Source organism: Ursus arctos, unplaced genomic scaffold (assembly GCF_023065955.2).
Source record: "Ursus arctos isolate Adak ecotype North America unplaced genomic scaffold, UrsArc2.0 scaffold_31, whole genome shotgun sequence".
NCBI classification, from domain to species: domain Eukaryota; kingdom Metazoa; phylum Chordata; class Mammalia; order Carnivora; family Ursidae; genus Ursus; species Ursus arctos.
Window position 1 is genome coordinate 11609180 of NW_026622997.1, and position 24786 is coordinate 11633965.

The 24786-nt window shown below is 49.6% G+C and overlaps 1 protein-coding gene across 9 annotated transcripts in view; it reads left to right on the forward strand.

Moving 5' to 3' along the window:
* The window catches only part of RREB1 (ras responsive element binding protein 1), a 171562-nt gene that overhangs the window by 37844 nt on the left and 108932 nt on the right, over positions 1-24786 (forward strand). For 2 of the 9 annotated variants that reach the window (XM_026511436.4, XM_026511443.4), the window contains exon 1: positions 7366-7617. The exons of 1 other annotated variant lie outside the window; for it this stretch is intronic. The gene's annotated coding sequence lies outside the window, so the exon portion shown is untranslated. 6 more of the 9 variants (XM_026511439.4, XM_044388733.3, XM_026511442.4 and 3 more) reach the window with 6 other exon arrangements.

The window sequence follows — 24786 nt, forward strand, 5'->3', positions numbered from 1 at the left end:
ATTACTTAAGTAAAGGCCATATCTCCAAATACAGTCACATTCTGAGGTACTGGGGGCTAGGATTTCACCATATGAATTTGGGGGGACACAGTTTAGCCCACAAGACCTCCTCTGACACCGGTGCCGTCTGTTCATGCCTGCCTCTTCTCATCTGTGCAGGTCACCTACTGACCTCTCAGACACGCTTCCCTCAAGATCGCCCGAGGGACCAACTCCACATTTTTCCTCTTGAGCCTTTCCCCTCCTTCATTTCCAGTGACAGGACCATCTCTCCCAGCCACCCAGACTGCTTTTCCTCCTCACCTCCGTGGCCCTGACCACTCCTGGCTCTTAGGCTCAACGCCTTCAGTGTCATCCCCCTTGTGATGGATTTTACTCATTTCAATTTCCAACTGTCCATAATCCCTACCATATGTTTTCTCTCTTCTGTGGCTCCGTGGCATTGAAGCTAAAACAGCAGAATTTTTCTGCCACCAACGCCTACATTTCTTCTCTCCTTAAGCCTCACCGCCACGCTGCTTGCCTCGCTCTCTGGTTCTGCTGCTTTTCCATATTCAGAACCAACAGCCGTGAAGTCCCACAACTTGCCTGCTTCCTACAAATATTTCTCAGTATGTTCCTACTATTCTTTCTCTTTTTCCTCCTGTCACAGAATAAGAAGTATCCCTCTTTTCCTCCAAGGCTGATCTCTCTGCTGTTGACAGACACACACACACACACACACACGCACACACACACACACACACACACGCACACACGCACACACACACACATCTTCTTTCAAAAGCTGTTTTCTCTTTCATTTATCCGTAGTCTCTGCCTCTCTGGATCCACATTCCTCACCTGTTGATCTCAGTGCTCTGGGTCAGTTACTCATTCTGAAATGTCTTTCCTGGATACTGATATTCCTAAAGATCATTTTCAAGACACCATTCAAGCAGGGTTTCTCAACCTTGACACTACTGCCATTTGGGATCACATATTCTCTGTTGTGGGTGCTGTCTTGTGCCTTTTTTTTTTTTTTAATTAAAAAAATTTTTAGGGGCATCTGGGTGGCTCAGTCATGAAGCATCTGCCTTCAGCTCAGGTCATGATCCCAGTGTTCTGGGATCAAGCCCCGCATAGGGCTCCCTGCTCAGTGAGAGGCCCGCTTCTTCCTCTCCCACTCCCCCTGCTTGTGTTCCCTCTCTCGCTGGCTGTCTCTCTTTCTGTCAAATAAATAAAATCTTTTAAAGATTTTAAAAGCGAGCAAAAGAGAGAGCACGAGTGGGGAAGACGGGAAAAGAGAGAGGGAGAAGCAGACTCCCCATTGAGCAGGGAGCCTGACATGAGGCTCCATCCCAGGACCTTGGGATTATGACCGGAGCCAAAGGCAGACACTTAACTGACTGAGCCACCCAGGCGCCCCTGTCCTGTGCCTTGTAGGATGCTAAGCACTATTCCTGGTCTCTACCCATAGATATTAGCGGTACCTTTCCCCCAACTTGTGACAACTAAAAATGTCTCCCTGGTGGTGGGGGTGGGGAGTCCAAATCACCCTGAGAACCAGTGGTATAGAGAGTAAAAGCGTGGACTCTGCTGTCCTGGGTGTACAAAATATCTGGTGACAGCTTTAGAATGTAGTCAGACATACAGAACATGATCTTTGGAGAACAGAAAGAGTTTGTTAGGTTCATGTGAAAGGGGGGGTGGTGGTTATAAACCAAATTAGCAAAACTTAAGCTCTCCATTCACTTATCTTGCTAATTAAATCCTTGTAAAAACAACCTCACAGTGGTTCTTCTGCACAACCCCAGTCAAGAGCATTTTAGTGAGATGAAGTCCGACCAAGTAGGCATTTTTTATTAGCAAACCACTTAATTCTGAATTGAGTGACAGCTGCCGTCAGAGAGCGGGTTCTGGGGTCAGATGGTGTGGTGTGCATCTGGCCCCGCCACCTCTGCCGGGGCCCAGTCCCGTGATGCTGGGACTCGGCTTCAGTTTTGTCAGTTGCAGAACAGGGGCGATAACAGCGCCACCCTCCCGGGAGGGTGGAGGGGAAGCCAGATAATCCACACGGGCCCCTTAGACCCGTGCCTGGTGCCTAGTAGGTGTGCGGTGAATACCAGTGGCTCTTCCCCCTGCAGCTGTGGCTCTTTTCTCTCCCTTCCGTTCATCGCCTAACTTCTCAGCAGAGCTGGGCTTTCACTTCCTCTTCCAGGGGCTCTGGAAGCCCTCGTGTGCTGGCCTGCCTTCCACTCCCATCAACTCACCTTCTCAGACCTCACTCCTTCGGGGGCCCTTTGGCTGGATTTCTTTGTATTTGAACACTGTTGATCATCATTTTCCTTGACAGCCCCCACTTCCTTAGCTGTTTTGCTCCTTTAGGGGAAAAAGAGAGCACCCTTGTCACTCCCTCGTCACCCACCTCACTGCAGGCATTCCTCCGGGTTCAGCTTCTAGCTTTTCCTGCCCACCCTCTCTGGCCCTAAGATGTCTCTCCAGGCCTTCTCCCTGGCTCCAGCCTCCTCGCATCTCCCCCACACCACCCGCCTCTCCCCAGCACTCATGCCACTGGTGAGTGGACCCACTCCCCATCCAGGTACCAAACCTGAGCCCAGGGAGGTAGCCTTCTTTGATTCTCCCTTCTTCTCCTCAAGCTGCAACCGGTTGGGCCCAAGCCCAGTGGATTCCATCTCCGTAATGTCTCCCACCTGGTCTAGTCCCTCCACTTGTCCCACTGATTTTGCTCTAACCCCTGTGCTGTCATTTGTCACACCAAGATGGCTGCCATGGTGGTTTCCCTTCTTTTGGTGCCACACCCTTGGGTCAGGGCTCCAGAGGGATTGTTTTCCTTTCTCTCCTATCGAATTGGTCAAAGTTCTCTGGCATCTACATCCTAATTCTATTTCCAGGCAATCCATTCTTCCCTACCTCTACAGCCAGGGCTTCCTAGGTCCTCATTATTTCTCAGACGGGCTCTTCTGTTAATCCCTAACTAGCCTTCCTGTCTCAAATCTTCCAGACCCTTCTCCACAGTCCCACGAGGGAGGCTCTGTCTACCTTCCTCCTTAAGCCTTTCAGGGCCTCAAGGTTGGATGAAGTCCAAGTCAGCCGCGAGGTGCACAGAGCTCGAGCGATCTGGCCCACTGGCTGTTTCTTCGGCTCCATCTCTTGCTGCTTCCCCTCCTCCCTCTGCTCCCGCTACAGAGGGAGGTATTTGCAGTTCAGGAAACTGACCTTGTTTTCCGCCTCTATGCTCTTGTGCTTACCACTCACTGCTCCCTGTGTCTGGAGTGCCCTGCCCCCCCGTCTCTGCCTGGGGGACACCTTACACATCTTGTGGGGTTCCATGAATGTCACCTCATCCACGCAGCCTTCTCCAATCCTTTTTCTTCTTGATTCTCTCCCCTGACATAGCAGCACCTCCTCACACTCAGTATCACCTACTCGGTCATCTTCCACCTCAAACGGGCTTTGACCTCGGACTTTCTCATTTTGTCATTCATTCCCTCAGCCACCTGGCTAAGAGCCAGGCTTCCTCTGGGCCCTCACTCCTTTACACCCCCATCCCTGGTCCACCAGTTGCTCTTCTCGCCTTCCTCTGGTTCCTGATCTTCTGCTCTCCAGTCCCTCTAGCCCTCCCCTAGTTCAGGCCCTCATACCTGAGGTTTTCCATGGATGGAATTCTTTGTGGTAGAGCGTCAGCTTGTTTACCTTCTGGTCGTGTCACCTGCATATTCCTGTATATGTCATAATCCGGCCATTCTAGATTCCATCCTGATCTGTGAACAGGACCCATGACTTGCTACAATCATGCCCTTGCATCTGCTGATTCTAATCCCAGTCTCCATCTACAAAATTTCTAGCTGTTCTCCATGGCTCAACTCCATTGGCTTTCTAACTTCCATGAAGCTTTCCCTGATCACTCTCATTAGAAGTGATCTCTTTTCTCGGAACCCCTGAATCTTGCAACCGATTTAATGGTTCTTAATATGTTGGTCTGCATGTCATGATTACTTCATGCGGGTGCAGAGATGAGACTATAAATTCTCTTAAGGCATGGATATAAATTATCCATTTTTGCATCACTTCTCTGCTAGAGAACCTAGCACAATTTCTTGTCGTATATACATACCAGCTTGATTGAACGATGACTTACCTACCATACAAATCACCCATTCGAAGTGCACAATTCAGTGGTTTTTAGTATATCCGGAGTGTGTAACCATCACCACTATCAATTTTAGAACATTTTCATCACCCCAGAAAGAAACCCCATACACATTTGCAGTCAATCCCCATATCCCCCTAAGTTGTCAACCCTGAGCAAACCATTAAATCTACTTTCTGTTTCAATACGTTGGCCTATTCTGGATATTTCATATAAACAGAAGCATGTAATACTTGTCCTTTTGGGTCTGTCTTCTTTAGTATGTTTTCAACATTGATATATAGCATACACTCCTGCTTCATTGCTTTTGACTAATACTCTGTGTATGGAAGTGCTGCATTTTGTTTATTAATTCATCAATTGATGGTTATTCAGGTTGTTTCCACTTTGAACATTTGTGTACAAGTTCTTGTGTGGACATATGTTTTCATTTCTTGTGTATGTACCTAGAAGTGGAATGGCTGGATCATATGGCAACGCTCTTTTAGCGTTCTGAGGAACTGCCAAGCTGTTTTGAAAAGCGGCTGCACCATTTTACGTTCTCACCAGCAATGTATGAGGGTTTCAATTTCTCCACATCCTTGTCAATACTTGGTAGTATTTGTCTTCTTGATTCTAGCCATCCTACGTGGGCGTGGACAGGCATCGCTCTCTGGTTTTGATAGCATGACTCTTTTAACCTATTAGATGTCCAAAAATATTTGTTGGATATATGATATTTATATGAGTATGAACAAACAGAATTTTGAGCAACTCATTTGACTCCGAAGTTTACTAATTAGCTAGGAAAGATGAACACAGAGCCCTGTTTTTATTAGAATTCAATTTTTTATTTATCTATTTTTTTAAAGTAGGACTCCACACCAGACGTGGGGCTTGAATGCATGACCCTGAGACGAAGAGTCACATGCTTTACTGACTGAGTGAGCCCGGCAGGCACCCCTAGAATTCAGTTTTTAAAAGTTACTTTTAAACAGTTTCTCTTTTTAGTTGCCAGTATTATCTAGCTGACATTATAAAGGTGGTGATTCGTCATAAAAATTCATGTAGCTTTGCAAGTTTCAGTGTATTTTACAGAATAAGCTAAAATTACAAGCAAAATTCCAACTTTAATGTTGTTCCTATCCCAAAGCTAACACTTGCTGGGGAGACCAGGAATGGCTAATAATTCTTGAATCTTGAGGCAAGGCAACTAAATAAACTAGCGTTCCCTACCTGGCCCTTCTTTTGCCTTCCTACTGGAACCAGACACCGATTCTATGGCGAGCGTGTGAACTAGTACTCCTGCTCAGAGACCTGCGCATTGCCTCCTCTGGCATGCCTGTCTTCACAAAAGCACTTGATAACATACTTGGGGACATGGGGGGGGGGGAGTGGGGGGGAGACATAGGAAAATGCAAGTGCTGAAGTTTCTCTGACCAGTTTTCCTCGGTAAACAGTAGACCCTGGGAAACAGAACAGGTTCTGAAAACTTAACGTTGATGATTCCCGACGCCAGAGAAACAGCAGCTGAGTCAGTTCCCTCTTGGGCAGTGGTTTAGCTTACTTATCTCCAGTCAGAGGTAATGGTCCAACTGCTTTTGCTTGTTCTATAAAGTTCTGTCTTGGCCAGAATCCGTTCATTTCATCCATACCTACATAGACACTTCCTCCTATATCTGTAGCCCTGAAAACCAGCGTTCCACTGAAGGCCGCAAATTAAAGGGTCGTGATTGCACTTACAACTTTGTACGGCAAAGTTGGTGTGGTAGAGCCAGGGTCAAAGGTCATAGTAAGTAGAGCGTAGCCAGCTTTGTGTACCTGTAACATCATCTTGCCTGACTCATCTCCAACGCATAAGTCTGAAGTAGTATTCTCTACAACTATTCAGGAGGCACATTTATCCTCAGAAATTGGGGGAGTGGGGCTGGTGTTTATTTTCCCAAACCCACAATCATCCCCTGTCTAAAGATGTTTCCAAAAGCCAAGAGCAGGCTCCTCGCCGAACCCCGGTAGGAAAAGTATTAACAGTGGGAAACATGTCAGCTGCTTGTTGGAGGAAGCACAGCCCAGGCCTGGTTTCTCTGGGGCTCGGTGATAACTTGGGCCGCCTAAGCTAAGAAGCAAGCGTGGTGGCAGCCGCCTTGGGGATGGAGCACAGGCAGCTCCAAGGAGGGCCCCTGCGTTTCAGAGTTGAAACAGGAGCCCTCTGAAAGAAAGAGATATTGCGTGTGGCTTCCCTGTTGCCTCGGAGGGCGACGTGGATGACACAGCATCAGCAGTGCCGTCGCGGGGTGGGGACACACAGGCGGTAGGAGCCTTTGCCATCCTCAGCCCCTTGGGGGCGAGGCAGCCCCCACTTAAGCATCAATTGTGGAATGTGGGGAAGGCAAGGTGACAGAAGCCGAGGCAGCTTTGAATTTGTTGGACGGAGAACACGCTCCTGGGCGGCAGCCCCAGAGCTAGAAGGACCGGGCCCCAGGAGAGAAACAGCCCTAAGTTGGGGGCGGGGTGAAGCGCTGGTTCCTTAATCTCCTGCCCCATCATCTACTCGCCCCACCTGGATGCAGAGCGAGGACCGCGTGGAGAGGGAACCGCGCGGGTGGGGCTCACCCTCCCGTTTGCCTCCGAGACCGAGCGGGGCGGTGCCGGGCCAGGGAACCCGACCCCCACGCCACCCCCTCCCGGCCTCCGGGGCGCCCCTCTCGCGCCTCCCGGGCATCGCTGCCTCGCCGTCTCCTCCGTTAAAATAGTGAAACAAGCCCTGGAGTGAAGTGATGGCAAGCCGGGGGCGGGGAGTTGCCCGCAATGAGGGGCTGAAGGGGAGGGGGCGCGGTGGTCCAAGAGGGTGGCCGGCCGGCGAGCGCTGGGCTGATCGCGATCGCGCTCAGCTGCGGCGGCCGAGACCCTTCCCCTGGGGCGGCCCGGCCCTCCCGTGGCCCCGGGCGCCTGCGGAGAGCGTGGGGCAAACCTGGGGCTGCAGTGGGGGTGGGGTGGGGGACTCCACCTCCATCCATCCCGGGATGGAAACTGCGGTCGCCCCGCCAAAATCGGGGCGGGGGCGGCGGTGGGCACCCGCGGGTACCGCGGCCCCCCCACCCCCCAGCCCGAGCCGCCGCCGCCGCCGCCGCCGCTCAGTAACACGTCCCCAGGAGACTCGCAGGAGCAACACGTGATGTGTCTACTTATCAGGGTGAGAGGGGGAGAGCGAGTCTCCGAGCGTGCGGGCGAGGAAGCAGGGCGGGGGGCCGAGGCGGGGGCCGGGACGACGGCTGGGGCGCCGGGGTCGCCAGCTCCTCGCCCACCTCCCTCCCTGTGGGAGAAGAGGAGGAGGGGAAGTGACTGCGGAGTTGATGAACTTTGCACATCCAGAAACGCCATTTTGATTCCTTTTCCGGAACAAGTTTGCATCTCTCCTCTTTCTCTCCCTGAAGCCCACCGGTCCCCACTGCATCATGCCTGGGAGCCAAGAGCCCTGCCGGGCCGTAAGTACGCGCCCGGGGTTCCGGCGCCCGGTACTCGGGTGGCAGCGAGATGTCTAGGGCTGAGCGGGAGCGACCTTTTAAAGAACTTTTGGGGATGGGGAGGGTGAAGTGTGCAGAGCGCGTTGTACTTTTTAAACTCGGCGTTTCCCGGAGCCGAGGACCCGAGCGACCCACGCCGCGCTACGTGCGCTCGGGGCGGTGGGGCCGGCCGGGGATGAGCTGGGCAGCCCTCTCCCCTCGGGCTGCGCGCCGGGCCGCTCCTCCTCCTCCTCCCCTCCTCCCCCTCCTCCTCCTCCTCCTCCCCTTCCTCCGCTCCTTTTCCCCTTCCCGAGCTGCCGGCTCTGCCAACCAGCTCCCAGCGCGAGCCGCCGCGGCCGCCGCAGCGCCCCGCCGCCAGGACCTGATGCGCATCCATATTAGCCGTCCGAGCGCAGGAATCCGGCCCGACCCGCGCCACCGCGCCCGCCGCGGAATTTATTTTTAACCAGCACCGCCGGGACTCGGATGGTGCGCGCACCGCCGGCCAGAAACATCTTCCCAGCGCTGCTCTCCATCTTCCGCCCTCTCTCCCCCGACATCCTCCCCCCCATGTGGGAGGGGAAACTTTTCTCCTACATACTTTCGAGTCCCTCTCGGGCCGAGAAGCGCGGAGATGACGGCGCCCGCCCGCCGCCGCAAGGTATCCGGGGGTGCCCGCCTGGGGTGCTCGTTCGGGGGTGCCCGCTCGGGGCTGCGCGGTGGGAGCATCCGCCGCGCCCTGCTCCGCGGACTTTGATCCTCCCCGGCGGACGGCGCCGGCCGGGAGGGGGCCGCGGGCAACCCTGCGCCCTCCCCCATTCCCGGCTCCTGGCTGGGGGTCACGCCGACCACCGCCCCAGGGGGAGGTGGGGGCCGGAGCCGTGTCCGCGCGTATTGTTCCCTTGCCCTTCCGTTGGCGGTGTACGTGTTTTCGTGGGAGCCATCGGTGTGGAGCGGAGCCTGCATCGCGGGGGGGGGGGGGGAACCTCGGCACCCGGCGCCGTCACGAGCACAGGAAGGAGGCCGGGAGCATCCGAGGCGGGGCCGGCCGCCGGGCCCGCTTCGCCGCCCAGCTGTGGAGCGCGCTCGGAAACTTTTGTCCGCCGCCCGCTGGACCAATTTTTCCCGAGTTCTGGGGCTTCCCTTCCTCCTCCCATCCCGGCCCGCAGCGCCGAGCCGGGGCGGGGGCGGGGAGGGGGCCGGCGTCGACGGGCAGGGGACCCAGTGCGGGGGGCCCCCCCACCCGGCCTCGGGCCCGGCCCCCCGCGCCCCCTCCCCACTCGCGGTCTCTTAGGAAACTGCGACCTTAATGGTTGCTAAGGAGCAGGGGAGGTCCTTCCCGTCGCCGGCCCCCTCCCTGGGAAGCGGCGTGTTTTCTGGAGGGGCCGAGGGTCGCGTCGAGGATGTGGTTACTCGCTCCCCGGCCGCTCGCGGGGCCGGGCCAGGCGCGTGAGTGCGGGACGCGGCGGCGGAGCCCACTTCTCTGCGGGGCCACTTTCTTTTTCGGGCGGGCGGGGGGGGGGGGTCGGGGGCGGCCCCGGGCAGAGGAGGGGCGCAGGGGGCACGAGGACCCTGGGGTCGCGGGGACCGGCCAGCGGGCGGGCCGGTTGACAGGCGCCGCGTGCAGCTCGCGTCCAGCGTCCGTGGTGCATCCGTGATGGGTTATAAAAGAGGAGGAAAGTATTTCTCCTTGCTCAGCAGATTTGCCCTCCCTCGCTCCTTACTGGTTAGAAGATAGAACGTGAGCCCAGATCCGGACGAGCAGTTCACATTCCATTACGAAATTCTACACGGCTTCAGAGCCAGCAGCAGCACACATTCGGGGCACTTTGGAGTTTTTTCTTCTTTTTGGGGGGATGGTGGTGGTGGTGCAGAGAGATAGAAGGGTGAATAAAAAATATAACTTTTTTGGTATGCTGAAAAACCTGTCTGAGGGTTTTCATCAATAGAAAAATTAAGCCTCGTGCTTGTTTTAGAGTTTAGATTTAAGCCTAGCCTTTTAAAAAGTCAATGGAAATAAAGTTTGTCTCTTGGATAGGGATGCTGGAAATAGCGAGGTATTTCGGTCTCGAAGAGGAGACTTGAGATGATTTCTGCAAAGGCTGAGTTGCTAATGTGCATCCCATATTTTCGAGATCTTTTTCCTTTTAGACACGAAGTGGTCTGTGCATGCGCGTGAGTGTATTCTGAAATAAGTTTAGTTGAAGTGGAAGGTGGAGAAAAGGGAACTGCAGAGCAAAGAATGGTTTTTGTTAGTTTTAGGGTGGTGTTTTTTTTTTCTTTCTTCTCCCCATAGCCCTTAAAAGCATCCTCTAGACCTGGTGCTTTTTCGAGTAGGCAGGTATGGTTCTAAGACATAGTGTAACCCGGAAGTCTCAGTTACAGGCTGGAGTCCTGGCTGAAACGTTTTTTTTTTTTCTTCTTAAACATTTAGTTCTGTGCTTCTTCAAGAGTTACACAGAACTTTTGAAGAAATGAGTTCGAAATTAGTCTTCAAATAATTTATGCAGCGGTGAGCCACTAATGTTAGGGGTTTTTTTTGTTATTGTTTGTTTGTTTGTGTTTTACCTCTGCATTTTGGAGGGAGCTTTCTGGGTACCCGCTGATGGATCCTGCTTTGATGTGTTTTGAGCTTTGGTTACACTGATGAATTAAACATTTGAATGTCTTTTATCAAGTTTTAAATGTGTGAAAAAACACCTTCTCTCCCACCCACCTCCACTTTTACAAAAGAAAGGGAGAGCCCTTTGATTTGGTTATTTGTTTAGCTTCTGCTCCATTTTAGGTTGTTAATGAACTTGCACTGTTTTATCCTTCTTAAAAAATACTGCTATGCAGATTGCATTTTGGGGTGTCTTGTTTTTAATGGATTTGCTGGTTCTATGGTAAATGCTGCTGAGGCTTACTGTTACATGGCACATCGTTCTCTGGGGTTTTCTAGGTAACTACCTCATTTCTCATCAGAAATTCAGAGCCTCAGCCCCTACGGCAGACATGTATTTGTTATGTGATGGGGAAGATGGGTCTGACTCAGCTGGTACAGGTGGTGTACCCATTCCTAACTATTTACGTCATCCAGCAAGTGACCTTTTGATTGAAGGGTCTTTTCTTTTAGGTATCTTCAGGGAGACTGCTGAGATCTTGTTTGCATCCACCACAGGTCTAGAATGTTGAAGAAGGAAAACAAACCTGCCTTGTTAGTGTGCATCTGATCGAGTTGTTTATTGGTTATCTGCTGTATTGTCAGGCAATAGCTAGTTGCCATGATGTGGCTTGCGTTTTTACTCTTCAGTTTTAAACTGCTGTGTTGATCCACTTCCTCAGGTCAGTTTGGAAGTCTTGGCTTGCGGTCTTCATGCTCTCACTTGTTAACATCACTTAACTACCTTCAGCAAAGGAGAATTCCTGGTTAAGGACGTTAAAACATTCTACCCTTTTAGGATTTTGTAGGATATAATTAATATAAATTTAACTTCTACAAACATTGGTTAAACATGCTCACTAGAAACAGTCAGAAGTGAATCCTTTTGGTGTTTCTATTCATTATCCTTCTGAAAAGTAGGTGGTGCTTAAAAGGTCATAGGATAAGGGTTGCTAAGCAGCTAAACAGAAGGATGCTAAAATTAACCGAAGCATTTTTGAAAGGGAGTCCTTCCCTGTTTTACATTATTTAGTAGATTTAATTAATTTCTGAATCCTCCCTGTCCTCTGACCTAGGAAGGTAGTAGGCTGTTAAGTTTGTTTTGTTTTTGTTATCATATTTAAATAATCTCTCTTTCTTTTGTGAGTGTCTTTTAATTGAAGTTCATGCTCTCTGACCAGCTCTGGTGTCAGATGGCAGCTAGTCTGGGCCGCCTTCTTGTCTGATACCCATGTGTTCAGGTTAAACCTCCCCTTCCTGAGGATGTATGTGTGCGGCTTCACCGTAGCTCATTCATTCAAAGCAGTTTGCTTTGGAAAATCTAGCTCATCCGCGAAGTGATGTCTGCCTTTACTCCTTATTAAACGGATTTGCATTAGAAAGATAGAAATGTAATATAGTATCGATAGAGAGTATGCGATATAGTCCCTCCTGATAACAGGACAATGGTCGGCTTCCCCCTTGCCTGAGATTAGATTAGGCTTTGGTAGGATTCCAACTCCCCATCTTAGTTTATTCGGCCCAGTTTTTAATACCTTTTAGAAAATAATTGTATTAGGTTTGGAGTATCTTTGGAAGGGTGACCAAATGTAAAAAAAAAAAATTTTTTTTAGGTGTGATTTATCTAACATTTCTGCTGTGAGTGGGTTTAAGGATCTTGAAGTTGTGCAGTGAGATAAAACCGTTGAAGTCTTAACTGAAGCCATGGTTGGGAAGCATCATCTCTTGGTTGAAAGGCAAGCCTGCTCTAAGTCCGAAGTTTCCCTGCCTCAGATTCGCTCCCGTACATCTGACCTACTGAACAGGCGAAGTTGAGTAACATTTTTTATATCCAGATATAATTAAGAAATTGGACGGGTTCTTTGGGAGGGGGCAGGGTACATGAGTTCTCCCTCTCGCCTTCTCCGTCAGACTTAGAAAGTGATTTTTGAGTAGAAAGAGCCACGGCCCTCTTCAAAAAGCAGGGGTCAGATTGTGATTTCCACGCCCCGAGGGCCTCCCCTAGGAAGCACAGAGGGAGGCATACGATGTGCTTTCTGAAATGCATCACTTATTTTTAATTTCCCCACTCCCAAAGAAGGCAGAATAGAGAGGAAATACATCTGCTGTGTTTTCACCATGACTGAGGTCGCAGAACAAGGAAGGTGGGGGGGTCAGGGAGACAGACTTTTTACGTTGACTGCCCTGCCTTGTGGGACAGTGTCGCCGCCTGTGCTGGTCTCAGGGTCTCTGGTCACCTTCGGGGTGTTTGCCCTTCTCATGAAGGGAAGCCAGCGTGGAGTGGAGCCAGAGGCCGTTCTCCCTTTGGGTTGGTGGAGTCCAAGGGAAGCCTGGGAGGAGGGCTCAGGGGGCTGTTCCTTCCAGTTCCTGGTGCATCTTGTTTCTAATGGTCCTCCAGGGTATAGGTGAGCCCATCGGCCCATCAGTGAAGGTGGTGGCCTGTGAGTAGGTGCTTCAGACAAAAGAAGTGGGAGAGGGTGGAGATGTTTGCTCAGTGTGATTCAAGCAAGTAATGCTAAGAGAATTCGAAAGCCTCTGTAAAGTCCCCAAGACTGGGGAGACTGGGTGCTGCCTGCCCTTGCGGGATTTACCTGAGGCCTTTCAGACTCCCTGAGGGCGGGTGGTCCTGATAAGGTAGAGACAGCCCAGGGAATACCCCCCACCCCCATTTCTTTGTCAGCCAACCAGACTGCAACGAAAAAGTCTCAGTGGGGGTAATTAGATAAAGCTTTTAAATGGCTCTATTTGTTTTTCCACTGTCTTGCTTAGTATCTCCTCCCCCCCCCCCCTTTTTCAGAGGCTGTGGGGTAGGATGGTCAAAAGAATGTTTGAGGCTTAGTGGCGTAATGACTTTTAAAATTTCAGCTTTCACGAGAGTGTACCTTTGACAAAGTCTTCACCCTGCTTTTGTGAAGGCCTTGAACGGAGATTCAGGAGATTCGTAACTTATCCTGAGAGCAGCAGACACGGCAGGGGTTAGGCAGGTATAGGAACCCATTTTACAGCTGTGCCAGTTTCCACTCTGGCTGGTAATAAGCCTGATCCCAGTCTAGCTCCGTATGACACCTGCTTTTTAAAGTCCGATTAGCCTCAGAACACTGAGCATTAAATATGTGTTTGTCTGTGTGTTTTAAATGAGACCAGATCCTTTTCACAATAATTCTGTGTTGAATTTGAAGATGTAAGGCAATGAAAAAGAAACTTTTTAGCCTTTGGCACATCTCTGTTGATGAATGTGATTATACACATTTTTTTCAGTAGGTTTTCTACCTCCTGGAATTGTTGTAAGGATAATAAATGTTCCAGAAACTCAAAATCTATATATGGAAGAAAGTGGTATATTTTGAGCTCAGGAAGCTTTGTGGGTATCCACTCTGGATTTCCTTTCCAGAGTTGTGCACAACTCCAGGACTTGAGGCAAAATTCGCCTAGGGTTTATGTTCTAATTGAGGAAATGCAGCACTTTCTTTTTGCTTTGGGTGCCGAGAGACAAACAGAACGAGTCGATTTTTCTTAATGAAGTTCACTTCGGGGTGGATTTTAAGGACAAGGCACGTCGTAAGCTTTGGACTCACCCTTTAAAGCAGTGGTTCTCAGAGTTGGCGGTTTGCCCCCAGGGGCATTTGGCAATGTCTGGAGACATTTTTGATTGCCTTGCTCGGGGGAGGGGTGCTACCGGCCTCCAGTGGGTAGAGGCCCGGGATGCTGCTACTCATCCCACAATGCACCGGCTGGCCTCACAACAAAGAATTAGCCAGTCCAGAATGTCAGTAGGTGGAGGTTGAGAAAGCCTGCTTTAAAGGTACGGTAGTCGTGGCCTGTGGCCTGTGTGCAAGTAGCCTGGGTGTCCTCCGTGCAGGGCACGTGATCTCTTTGCAGATCTGAAATTTCATAAAGCAAGTGAGCTCCCATTACATGCCTGTAAGGTACCACGGTTGGCACATTCAGGGTTTCACAGAAAATTCGGGGTTGGGGAAAACATTAAGTGGCGTTAAATATATTTAAAAACCCCATAGTAAATAAAAGTTCTAGAACTCATCTGCTCCTAAAACAAACCAGATTCGTTGGCACTGGGAAACTGTTCCGAGTCACTTCTTCAGTTATTGGGAAACTCGGTCTGGTGCTGTCATCTGCCAGTTCTCCCTCATGTTTTAAGTTATGTGGAGTGTCTCTCCCCGCCCCCCCAAGTGTTTGAACTAGCCTTTACTCGCTTGACAGTCCATGTTTTTGCACTCGTAAGTGCAAAAGAAGTCTTCCTTTGTTTTGTTTTGTCAAGTTTTTGCAAAATTCTTACATAACTATCCACCCTTTTTACAAGGCAGAGTTTGGGCACTGGTCTTCTGTCCATACATCTCCTCTTGAGGGGGTGGCTGGCGGGCTGCTGCCATTGCTGGAAGGGATGGGGAGGGAACATGGGGGAAGACACTGGTTATTTTTGTGTTCATGAGACTCCTGGATCTCACATACGTGAAAAGGTAGTTGATTTAAAGAAACAGAATGTGGTATATGAACTTGAAACTGAATTTCCTCAGGCCCAGAAAGGTCTAGGATAGTGACAGGAGTGATCATGAAGCCACAGGTGCCACTTGCCTGACCCTTGTTCTCCCTGCCCCGCCCCTGCCCACCACCACCACTCCCCAGGCCTCTGTCATACAGGCAGGAGGTGAGGAGCTAAGGAGGCAGGAAGAGAGGGGGAGAGAATTGCAGAAAGAGAAGGGCTGTTTGCCTGTGCTGGAAAGTCGCAATTGCCCCTAAGATGGCCTGGGCTCCCACGGATCTTAGAGAAACACGTGGCTCTGGAAGGTAGCTTTTAAAAAAAAAAAAAAAAAAAAAAAAAAAAAAAACATCTTAAGCCCAGGGATAGACAGTAAGCATCTGTCTGCATCTGTTTGTGCTGCTTTTGCTCAGGCACCTGTTCTGAAGCCACCTTGGCCATCTTGTCCCGAAAAACGGGAGCCGTGGATTCTGGTGCTCTTCTGTCCTCTCCTTTAGCCTGTAATCTGGCAGCTCCCTGCCCTCTATCTCCATTTACAGCTTTTTCCAAGCCCAGACCTTTTGTCACCCAGCTCTCCTGCAGGTGCTTCAGAGGTAACCTGTAAAAAGAAAAGTCCTCTCCCTCACTTCTAGAAGGTGGTCTGAAATGCACCGTCTACCCAGTCTTCCGGCCAGGAAGCGCTTTGCCATCCTTGCTTGGGTCCGTCTCAGTCCCGAAGTTCAGTGAGCAGTCCCCCCCGGAAACTCCTCTGCAGTCAGACTCTGGTATTGGCTCTGCAAGGCCCCTGACCTCAGGTCCTCATCATGTCGCAAACACCTCCTCAGTTAGCTTCCCGCCACCCGTGTTTCCCTGCTGCAGCTCATCGTCCGCTCTGCTCAGAAACTCAAGCTGTACGTGGTGTTTGCCTGCTGAAAAACATCTCTTGGCTCCCTGTTGTCTACAGGAAGAAATCCAAACTCCTCCACTTGGCACCCGAGGACCCTCATCGTCAGCTTCCAGGCTGTCTTACTAGTTTCAGCTCTTGCCGCTTCTCTGCGCCACTGACGCACTGAATGATTTCTGACTGTCTTGGTGTTCGCGTGGGTTGTTCACTTGGACTTGTCCCCATCCACTGCTAGCAAACAGTGTGTCTTAGATCTTCTTTCAGTCCGCTCTCAGAACCACCAGGGAAAATCTGGTCCTCCATCCAGAGTAACTCTTACCCCCCCATCTGTCCAGTCTGTCATAATTTACCTATTGACATGTTTTCCCCACCTCAAGAGTGGGGAGGGACTTTGACTCTTATTTTTCCACCTTCTGTACCTAGCTCAAGCATTGCATAGTATGTCTTTTGAATCCATTTTCTAATGCAAAAGCGAGAGTATTTAGAGAAGAGCTCATATAATTTGGTAGCTAAGTCCTACATATCAGTACAGACTGAGAGAAGGAAACAGAAGTAAACTTGAGTTTTTAACACACCCATCACACAGAGAGACTTGGTGCTAAGTGCACGCTGGTGGAAAATAATTTTGAATTACAGAAATTTTAAAATAAAACTTTGCTCAGCTTAATTTACTCGAAATTAAAGAGGAAAAAAATCTTTGTTAATGCCTGATTGCACTAAAAGCTGTCTCACTAGGGCCCTTACTAATTATAACCACTTTTCATGGCTCTCGGTTTGAAGTTTATATTAAATAGGGGAGATGGGCACACAGATCAAAGCCCAAAATCATTTCAGAGCTCCAACGTGTGGGCCCATTTTCTCTGCTTAGTTAGACTTTTGTTTCATTAGTGGTATGAGTTAATAGGAGTGTTGGTCTGTGTATAATTTAACTTTTCTTTTTTCCGTTACTCCTTGGATTTAAAACAAAATACCAAACCAGAAACCTACAGGTCATAGATCTTGCTTTATGTGTGTGTGTGTGTGTGTGTGTGTGTGTGTGTGTGTGTGTGCGCGCGCACACGTGCAATATTCATATTTGATAGAAGCTGATTATAGATAATACTTACAGAAAGAATCATTCCCCTGTTTTAGGGGAGCTAAGACTCTCCCACTGTTTAGGGGAGCTTCGTTTATTATTTAAAAAAAACCACTTCTGAATACACAAAGTCCTCTCAAACTGTGTAAGTTTCTTTTAAGGGAGGTATATAGAGCTTCAGAAAGAGGGGAGATAGCAGAAAGATTGGATCAGAGAGAAGTGTTTTGCTTATGGACCCTTTTGTACCTTAAAAAATTTTTTAGAACTGCATAGTCGAAGTTCTTGGTATCCTTGATACAGAATGAAATCCTAGCTGATTAAAAATATATTCCTACCTTTTAAATAGTCCTGTCGTGCTTACCTAATAACTAGAGTTCAGGCTCAGGTCTGGCAGATACATTCAGATCTAATAGTCTAACTCTGGGGGCGCCTGGGTGGCACAGTGGTTAAGCGTCTGCCTTCGGCTCAGGGCGTGATCCCGGCGTTATGGGATCGAGCCCCACATCAGGCTCTTCTGCTATGAGCCTGCTTCTTCCTCTCCCACTCCCCCTGCCTGTGTTCCCTCTCTCGCTGGCTGTCTCTATCTCTGTCAAATAAATAAATAAAATCTTAAAAAAAAAAAATAGTCTAACTTTGTTGTATTTCTGAGGAGGCTTGTATATTTTCCTCTCTGCTGTGGAAAACAGATTTCGTAAAAGTCATTTCTCTTCCACTTTGGGGCTTTTAATTGTTGTTTTGAGGGATAATTATATAAAACTGTTTAGTGAACATCGCAAACAGGTTTCCCATGACTTGGTTAGTTAATTCTGTATTGGATTAAACTGTTCTCCTTAAAGTTTTAAACTGAGTATGATTTAAAAGAGGCTTACCTTGTACATCTCTAAACTTAATTTGTATTTAAATCATGAAAATAAGGTTTCTGAGAACTATCTGTTGTTCAGTAAAGCTTCAACCAGCCCCTTTTCCTAAAATATTTTATCATGTTGGAGTCAGGATCAGACCCCATCTGCTTTTAGAAAAATGTTTCACCTGCAAAGTTGCTAACCTCATAGTGCTAAAAAATTTTTTTTACATTTACAGATCTTTATTTGATTTTTATTTAGTATTTGAATATATGCTATGTGAAGGCTGCAGTGAGTACGAGGAGTGCTAGTAGGAGCAAGAGACAGTTGCTAGCTTCATAGAGGTTGGAAAACCCCCATTCAACCACTAAGTCGTGTACCTCTGTGCCAAGTGCTAACAGTGGAGTGTAGAACAAGAGCATACAGAGTTTAGCCTCTGTGTGTGGCGGCGACGGAGGATACTGCGAGGCAGGTCAAGGAAGCCATCCGTGGAGCTAATATCTGAAGGATGGTGGAGGGAAGGAAGAGTGTGTTGGAGAACAGCTCATGCAAAGGCCCTGAGGTTGGAGGGGGTGTGTGTGCCCACCGAAGGGAGTGAGGCGCAGTGTACGTGTGTGTGTGTGTGTGTGTGTGTGTGTGTGTGTGTGTGTGTAGGGGAAGAAGACACAGGAAATGAATGACAGCCCGGTGAGGTAGGTAGGGGGCTTAGCACGCTGTTTGCAGCCCACAGGTATTTGGAATTGTCTTAGGAACTTAAAGGGTGTTAGGCCAAGGAATGGCATGATGAGATTTGCGTTTTCAAAGATTATTCCTGCTCAGAGTAGAGAATAGACCAGATGACAAGGAAGCTACTGTTTTGCTTTCCATTTGCAAGATTCCTTAGGAGCCTAGTTCTCCAGATTTTGAAAATCAGTAGTGGCTTAGATATGGTGGCCATAGAGGTGGAGAGCCTGGAAGGCTTTGATAGAGATCTCAGTGGCGGGAAGGACTGGCTGCTGGCTGGGGTAACATGGTGAGAGAGAGGGAGAGATGGCTTCCAGGTCTCTTTGGCTTTTGTAGTGGTCAAGTGGGGGTGCCTTTCTCTGAGATTAGAATGCTGGATAAAGCAGGGTTTGTAAACACTGTATGTCCCCTGTTCTTTAAAGAGGGATTTTTATGGTCTTTAATACTTCTAACATCTTCTCTACTTGTACTGTTTTCATTGGTTAAATGTACATGCCCGGCCTGGGTAAAAGCCTGAGAAGTACAACTCTATTTTTTAAAAAAAGTGAGAAAAGGAAACAGACGACTAGCTTCCTCCTTCCCTCCTCTTCCTTCTTTCCTTTCAATTTCCTGATATCAAGAGGAAATGGCAGATTTTCTTGTAGATGGCCTGAGCTTCTGAATGCTTCTCAGATGAGATCTACGACGAAAACTTGAGCGCATTTAAGTTTCTGCTTGTTTTAGCGATGCTTGATGTGTTTGACTTGTGAGCTCAGGGCTCAGGGGAGGCGGCTTTGGGTGCGAACCAAGGTAGGACTCTCAAAAGGGCACGAGCCCTTGACTTGGGGGGTGTCAGAACTCCTTCACGACCGGATTTTCCAACGTGTTTCTTCGTTTCTCAGTGGTCACCTGAGGCCCTGCGTGTCTCAGCACTCCATCTGTATTTTCCTTGACCGGTAATCTGTGTGGAAACAAAGTTCATTCAGTAAACAAAACTTGCTCTTGTGTCTACTGTGTGCTGGGCTTTACACTAGATCTGTGGGTGTCAAAGGAAAGGATTTAATCCCTGCCACAAGGAACGGAGCTTGTCCCCACTGAGCGATTGTCTAGCCCGTGTTTGAACACCTCTGGTGATGGCAGCCTTGCTCCCCCCAGGCAGACCTTGGGTTTTTACTGTTAATTGCCTTTTTTTTTTTTTCCAACGCAAACACATCTTTCTTTGTGGGACAAGATAGAAAGTGACGTGTTTTCCACTGAATGGGTAAAAACTAGAAGCCAGAGTACAGGCCCGCTGCTTCTCACAGTGGGACCCTCAGAGCTCAGGGTGCCGCCCTCACTTACGTTCTCCGGCACTAGAAGTCCTGCTTCCTGAGGGGGGCGCTGTCTGCCTCACCTGCCTGCACAGCCATCCCCTTGTGTGGGAGCTGGGACGCCATCCCTGCAGGTGATCTTGCAAGAAAGTGTTAGCAGTGCTTCTGAATTGGGGTAATGCTTTTCTCTGACGTTATACAAATGACTCATCAGGGCCTCAGATGAACCCCGGCATGTCCCAAAGATGCTTCTCTTTTATGGTATCGATCCTGACCAAGGTAACCCGAACATCCCACGGGGCCCCAGATAGTGCTGTTGTTCGCCCTCGTTGGGATCAACATGATTTTCCATTTCTTGCTCAGGAGCTTGGGTGTTTCAGCATCGCTACAACCATCAATCCCATTGGAACAGACACCACACTTCATTCCAGCCCTGTATTTGATAAGATGAACCAGTTAGGGTAAAAAAAATAAGAGAGAAAGAAAAAGAAAGAAAGAAAGAAACTCCACAAAGTCCTACTTCTTTCTAACTGACATAGCTTGGTCAGGAGATGCTGAAAACTTCCAAGCCTGGGTGTAAGCATATTTTTTAAAAATTGAAATTTTAAGGTACTATGCAAGCAACTCCGTCTTCCAGCCTCACGGTGAGGTGTGGATGTGGGGGGTCTGACAGGAAGTTTGTTCCCAACACAGCTTACTAGATAGTGGCCTTGTGGAGAATAACCTACGTAGCTGTCCGTATATTCAGTAGCCAATATCTGGTGACAAACACATATAATCTCACTGTTGGATAACCCTTCCGTAACTGCGGACAGTGGTGACGACACACGCTATCTCTTTGGTAATTTATTTTTCTTCACGCAGTTGTGTATTTGCATCTGGTTGCCCCTCGTTGAGGGGCTCAGTGGTGTTAGGTTCCCTAGGCATTGGGGTGTTGGAATGTCTGGGTGGCTGGGTGGCTGCCTTCTGGGTATATTAGACCATCTGCTGTGTTAAGATTAAGTGGATGAAAGTTTAATATATTTTATGTAAAGCTCCTGAAGAGGTTAGTGAAACAAGTTAATAAAGAAATACATGCTTCGGAATTTTAATGAGCTTTCTTCAGAGAATTTCACAGCGTTATCAAGAAGGCCAGGCTGTGTGATGTTCTTCAGGCTGTCTGTGATACGCCCCTCCATTGTGAACCCAGAGCCATTGTTGTCTTGCGAAGACTGTGGTGTTGGGATAGGTGCTGCAGAGATGACTTTTTCCTCAGGGAAGTGGCTGCCCTGCCTTGGAGTGGGTGAGTCCCAGGCGCACGTGGTCATGTCATGTCAGTAAGCACCGAGAACCCTGGTGGTGACACGTCTTCCCATTTCCATTGTTGTTCTTGTTTCCTTTTTTGAGGAGTGCTTGATGTGGATGTGGGTGATGACCATGGTGTGTGGGTTGAAGCAAGTTGCTCTTTATCAGTCCGCTGGAGAGTAGATGCTGTGCGGTCATGTTCCATGCTGTGGTGTCCTCAAGAAAAAGCGTGGGGGGAGTGTATGTGTCTTGGGGAGGGACTGTGGTCAAATCATTATATTTAGAGAATGTGATCAAAATGGCCGGGCAGCCTTATTTCATTGTTATCTTGATAGTCCCTGGGATTTGGGAAGGGCACCTGTGGCTGGCCAGCCCTGGGGGGTCTGCTAGTAGTGTTGCAGCCCGTGTCTCTCTAGAAAGCTGCATGCAGAGAAACGCACCGTTAGACAGCAGGAACTGGGATGTGGTCATTCATAGTACAGAAGAGTCTACCCAGGGTGCATTTAACTAAGTTCAACAGACCGCATTTGGGTTATAGACCACCTTTGGTGAGAAACATCACTAGTCAAGGCCCGCCTGTGTTTGCTTTAAATCAGCTAAACCAGAAATCAAGTCTTTCAGTTTCTCTTCTGCCCTTGCTAGACTTGATCCTGATCGATGACTCCAATCTGATAACAAAAATCTCAAGCCCTTCCACTTTAATTTTCGCCCTTCTTTGATGGTTAGGCTTTCACGTGGAGGAACTCTCAGCGTGGGTGCTGGGAGCCGCCCGGAACGACGTCTAACGTTTAGGGAGCATGCACGGTGACCGTGAGCCTAAATGACGCCGATGGTCTCATTCTTTCCTCACAAAACCTCTTTGACCCGATGATGTAGGTCAGTTACCCTCATTATTCAGATGAGGAAATGGAAACCCAGAGTGGCCACCGGCTCCTGGGGATCAAACTGGGCAGCCTGAGTCTAGAACCCACGCTGCCTCCCATAACGACACAGTATATTCAGCAAGTAAACATCCCCTGAAATCTGCCGCGTGCAGAGAGCCCTTTGGTGGCCATGGAGGGGAAGTGTGTATGAGAACGAGCATGCTGCGGGGTTGCTGGCTTCTGGCAGTAGCGGGTTATCCAGCATTTGACGAGATGAGTTCCAGTAGACCATGACTTCGGTGGAAGATCGGGAGGGGAGATGTGTGATTGCTGGAGTGAGAGGCTTGCACAGGTGGTGTTGGTTCACAGATCAGCTGGAGGGAAGTGGCTGTCCCCGGAGCCTCGGGCCGGCGCTGTAGGAAAGACCCAGGGACGAAGCCCTGAACAGACCTTTGTGGAAGATAGAATTTCCCCCAGGTCTCCATCATCAGAGAGGTTCCAGTGGATCGGAGGTTGTCTTTCACACGGTGAGGGATGCCCCCGAAGCGAAAAAGCACGTAGGCTTTGGACTTAGGGCTTCTGCTGGTCCTCTGTGCGATGGGTAGTGGGGTGCGTGCCTGTCTCTCAGGTTCTTTCTTCTGGACACCCACTTTCAGCCTCACTGAAAGTGCTTGAGCTCTGCTTCAAAGTAAGAGTAGTATGTGGGCCACTTTGGAAGAGCCTGGAAACTGTCAGCTCTATAATCAATTGAGTGTTGCTTTGGGTTTTTGTTTCAAGGGCCAGTGCCTTGAAAACAGGTCCCTTGTTGGTTTATGTTATAATGTGTTGTCATTGATTATATAAATTCAGGATTTTGCCTCAAGGTGTTGGGGTTCAGAACTGGCGACCTAAGAGGCCTGGGGATCTGTGGTAACTCGTGAAGTGGGTGCAGCAATTGATCTAATTATTGACCTGATCTTAAAATTTGGCCATATTCAAGGGAGGTAGCCTTTGGGAGGTATTGTTCTTTTGTTGCTTTTTAAGCAGCAGGAGCCCTGTGGACTGGAGAGCTGTGGTAGAAGGATGGCCTGTCTCCCTTCGGATGATTTTGGGATGGAGGTCACCATTGTGCATTGATCTGCCCTTTTTGGGGGTGCCTGAGGAAGTTATGGGAACTGGCAGATCTTGAATTGCAATGAGCACTTGATGGTCTGTTTCCTGTTTCCGGTGGGTCTGTGGAGAGGGATTGTTTTGAAATTGGTAACAAATAGAAAATTGCAGCCTTGTGTGCCGCCAGCCCGGTTACAGCGGGGCTGTCTTTTGTGCTACCGTCCTCAGCCCCCTCAGCCCGAGGCAGTTTGAGTTTCAGGAGAAGAGTAGTGACAAGGACTCTGGATTAGGAGGCCTGCATTCTGTGCTCCTTTTCCCATCTGCGGAATACCACCATCGGCTTCACTGCCTCGGGAGTGGGCATCACTTCTGGGACACTTTCCCCGGGTACTAGGCTCCGGGGGGCGCACAGATGAGCAAAACACGCCCTGACACTCTCCGGTGCACCCTAGCTGGCAGGGACCCCGGGGCAGGCAGAGCCCTGGGGAATGGGAAGTGGTGGGGGAAAGAGGAAGTGATGTCTTCAGATGTGAAGGGCTGGCCATGCGGAGAGCCAAGGCGGGGGGCTGCTGACTTCTAGGCAGAAGGACCCTGTTCAGTCCTGGCCCCAGAGTATAGAAATACGAGTTTCTTTGGGGCCGGGTTAGGGCAGGAAGTAGAGCGTGGCTGGAGGAGAGGGTTGGGGGTGTTGAGCTGAGTTAGGCACGAGACGGGTATTGAGATGGGATTCTGGAAAAATAGACGGGCTGGGGTGTGTGGGCAGTGGTGAGCCATCACGTGCTTCGGAGTGGGGCCATGATGTGAGCGGCGTGTCTCAGAGAAAGAAGACTGCTAACCCTTTAGAAAAAGGAGGCAGTGGGGGAGACATGTCTAGCAAATGCAGAATGAACTTGGAATTTGGTGCCGCGTTTAATAGAATAATTTATCCCCGCCCTCAACCCCTTCACGCCCCCCCCCCCCAAAAGATTTTTCTACCCAGGTTGTTGTGTGGGCTGCCCTCTGAAGGCTGAAATGATCGGAAAGTGGTGGGGTCCTTATTTCAGCAGGTAGAACTTGGGTCAGCAATGTATGAGCTCCCTCAGTTGTGTTTTACTCCTGGGTGCTTATAGACTTATCAGGTAGCGGAATTAGAGGAGAGAGATGCCTTTCTTTTCCCTCTGAGGGTGACATGGGGAGTCAGAGGGGACTGCTGATGCTATAATTATAATCACCCGTTTGTCAGCTGGGAGTGAATGGGCTCGGAGAGGGAGCAGGCAGCGGGCTGGCTACTGTGCAGTCCTGGATGACCTGGGGGTGAAGGTTTCGGGGGCTGAGAGCCGCTCTTGGAAATTGTCTGTTCCTAAAGAGGCAGCCGCCTGAGCAGGACGGGCTAGTGGGTCCCCCTGGTCACCCGAGCATGTGCACGCGCCCAGGTAACCGCTCTGCCCCTCCTGCTTCCTGCCCTCTGCCCAGATTCCGTCTCCCTCTCTGAAGATGACGTCAGCCGGGAAGGGGAGCCCTGGATGCCCAGGGCTTAACACCCCCGAACCCTGTGTGTGTGTGTGTGTGTGTGTGTGTGTGTGTGTGAAGTCCTATAGCAGGCCCCAAAGACCATCAGTGGATTTTTCACTACAGTAAGGACACGATATTACCTTTATTCTTAGGTTTCAAAGTCCCCCGCCCTCTAGGGAAGCCACGTCCAATTTCGTATGTGTGGCTTGATACATTTCAAAGCCGGTACTCCTGGACTGAGGGAGCTAAGAGGATTGTGAAAAATATGGGGAGGCCCCCTCAATTCGGGAGGTGGGACACAACACAGACCTTAACGTTAATAATTTCTGTCACCTAAAACTGATTTTCTAGGTTACGATGCTGTGAGCTGTGGGCCACCTCCTGTGTTTGATTTTGTCTCTGAACGTGGTCTCTCATTTGCACCAAATGTGAGCTGGAGGAAGTGGGGTGCTGGTCCGCTCTGGTGGTCCTCTCCA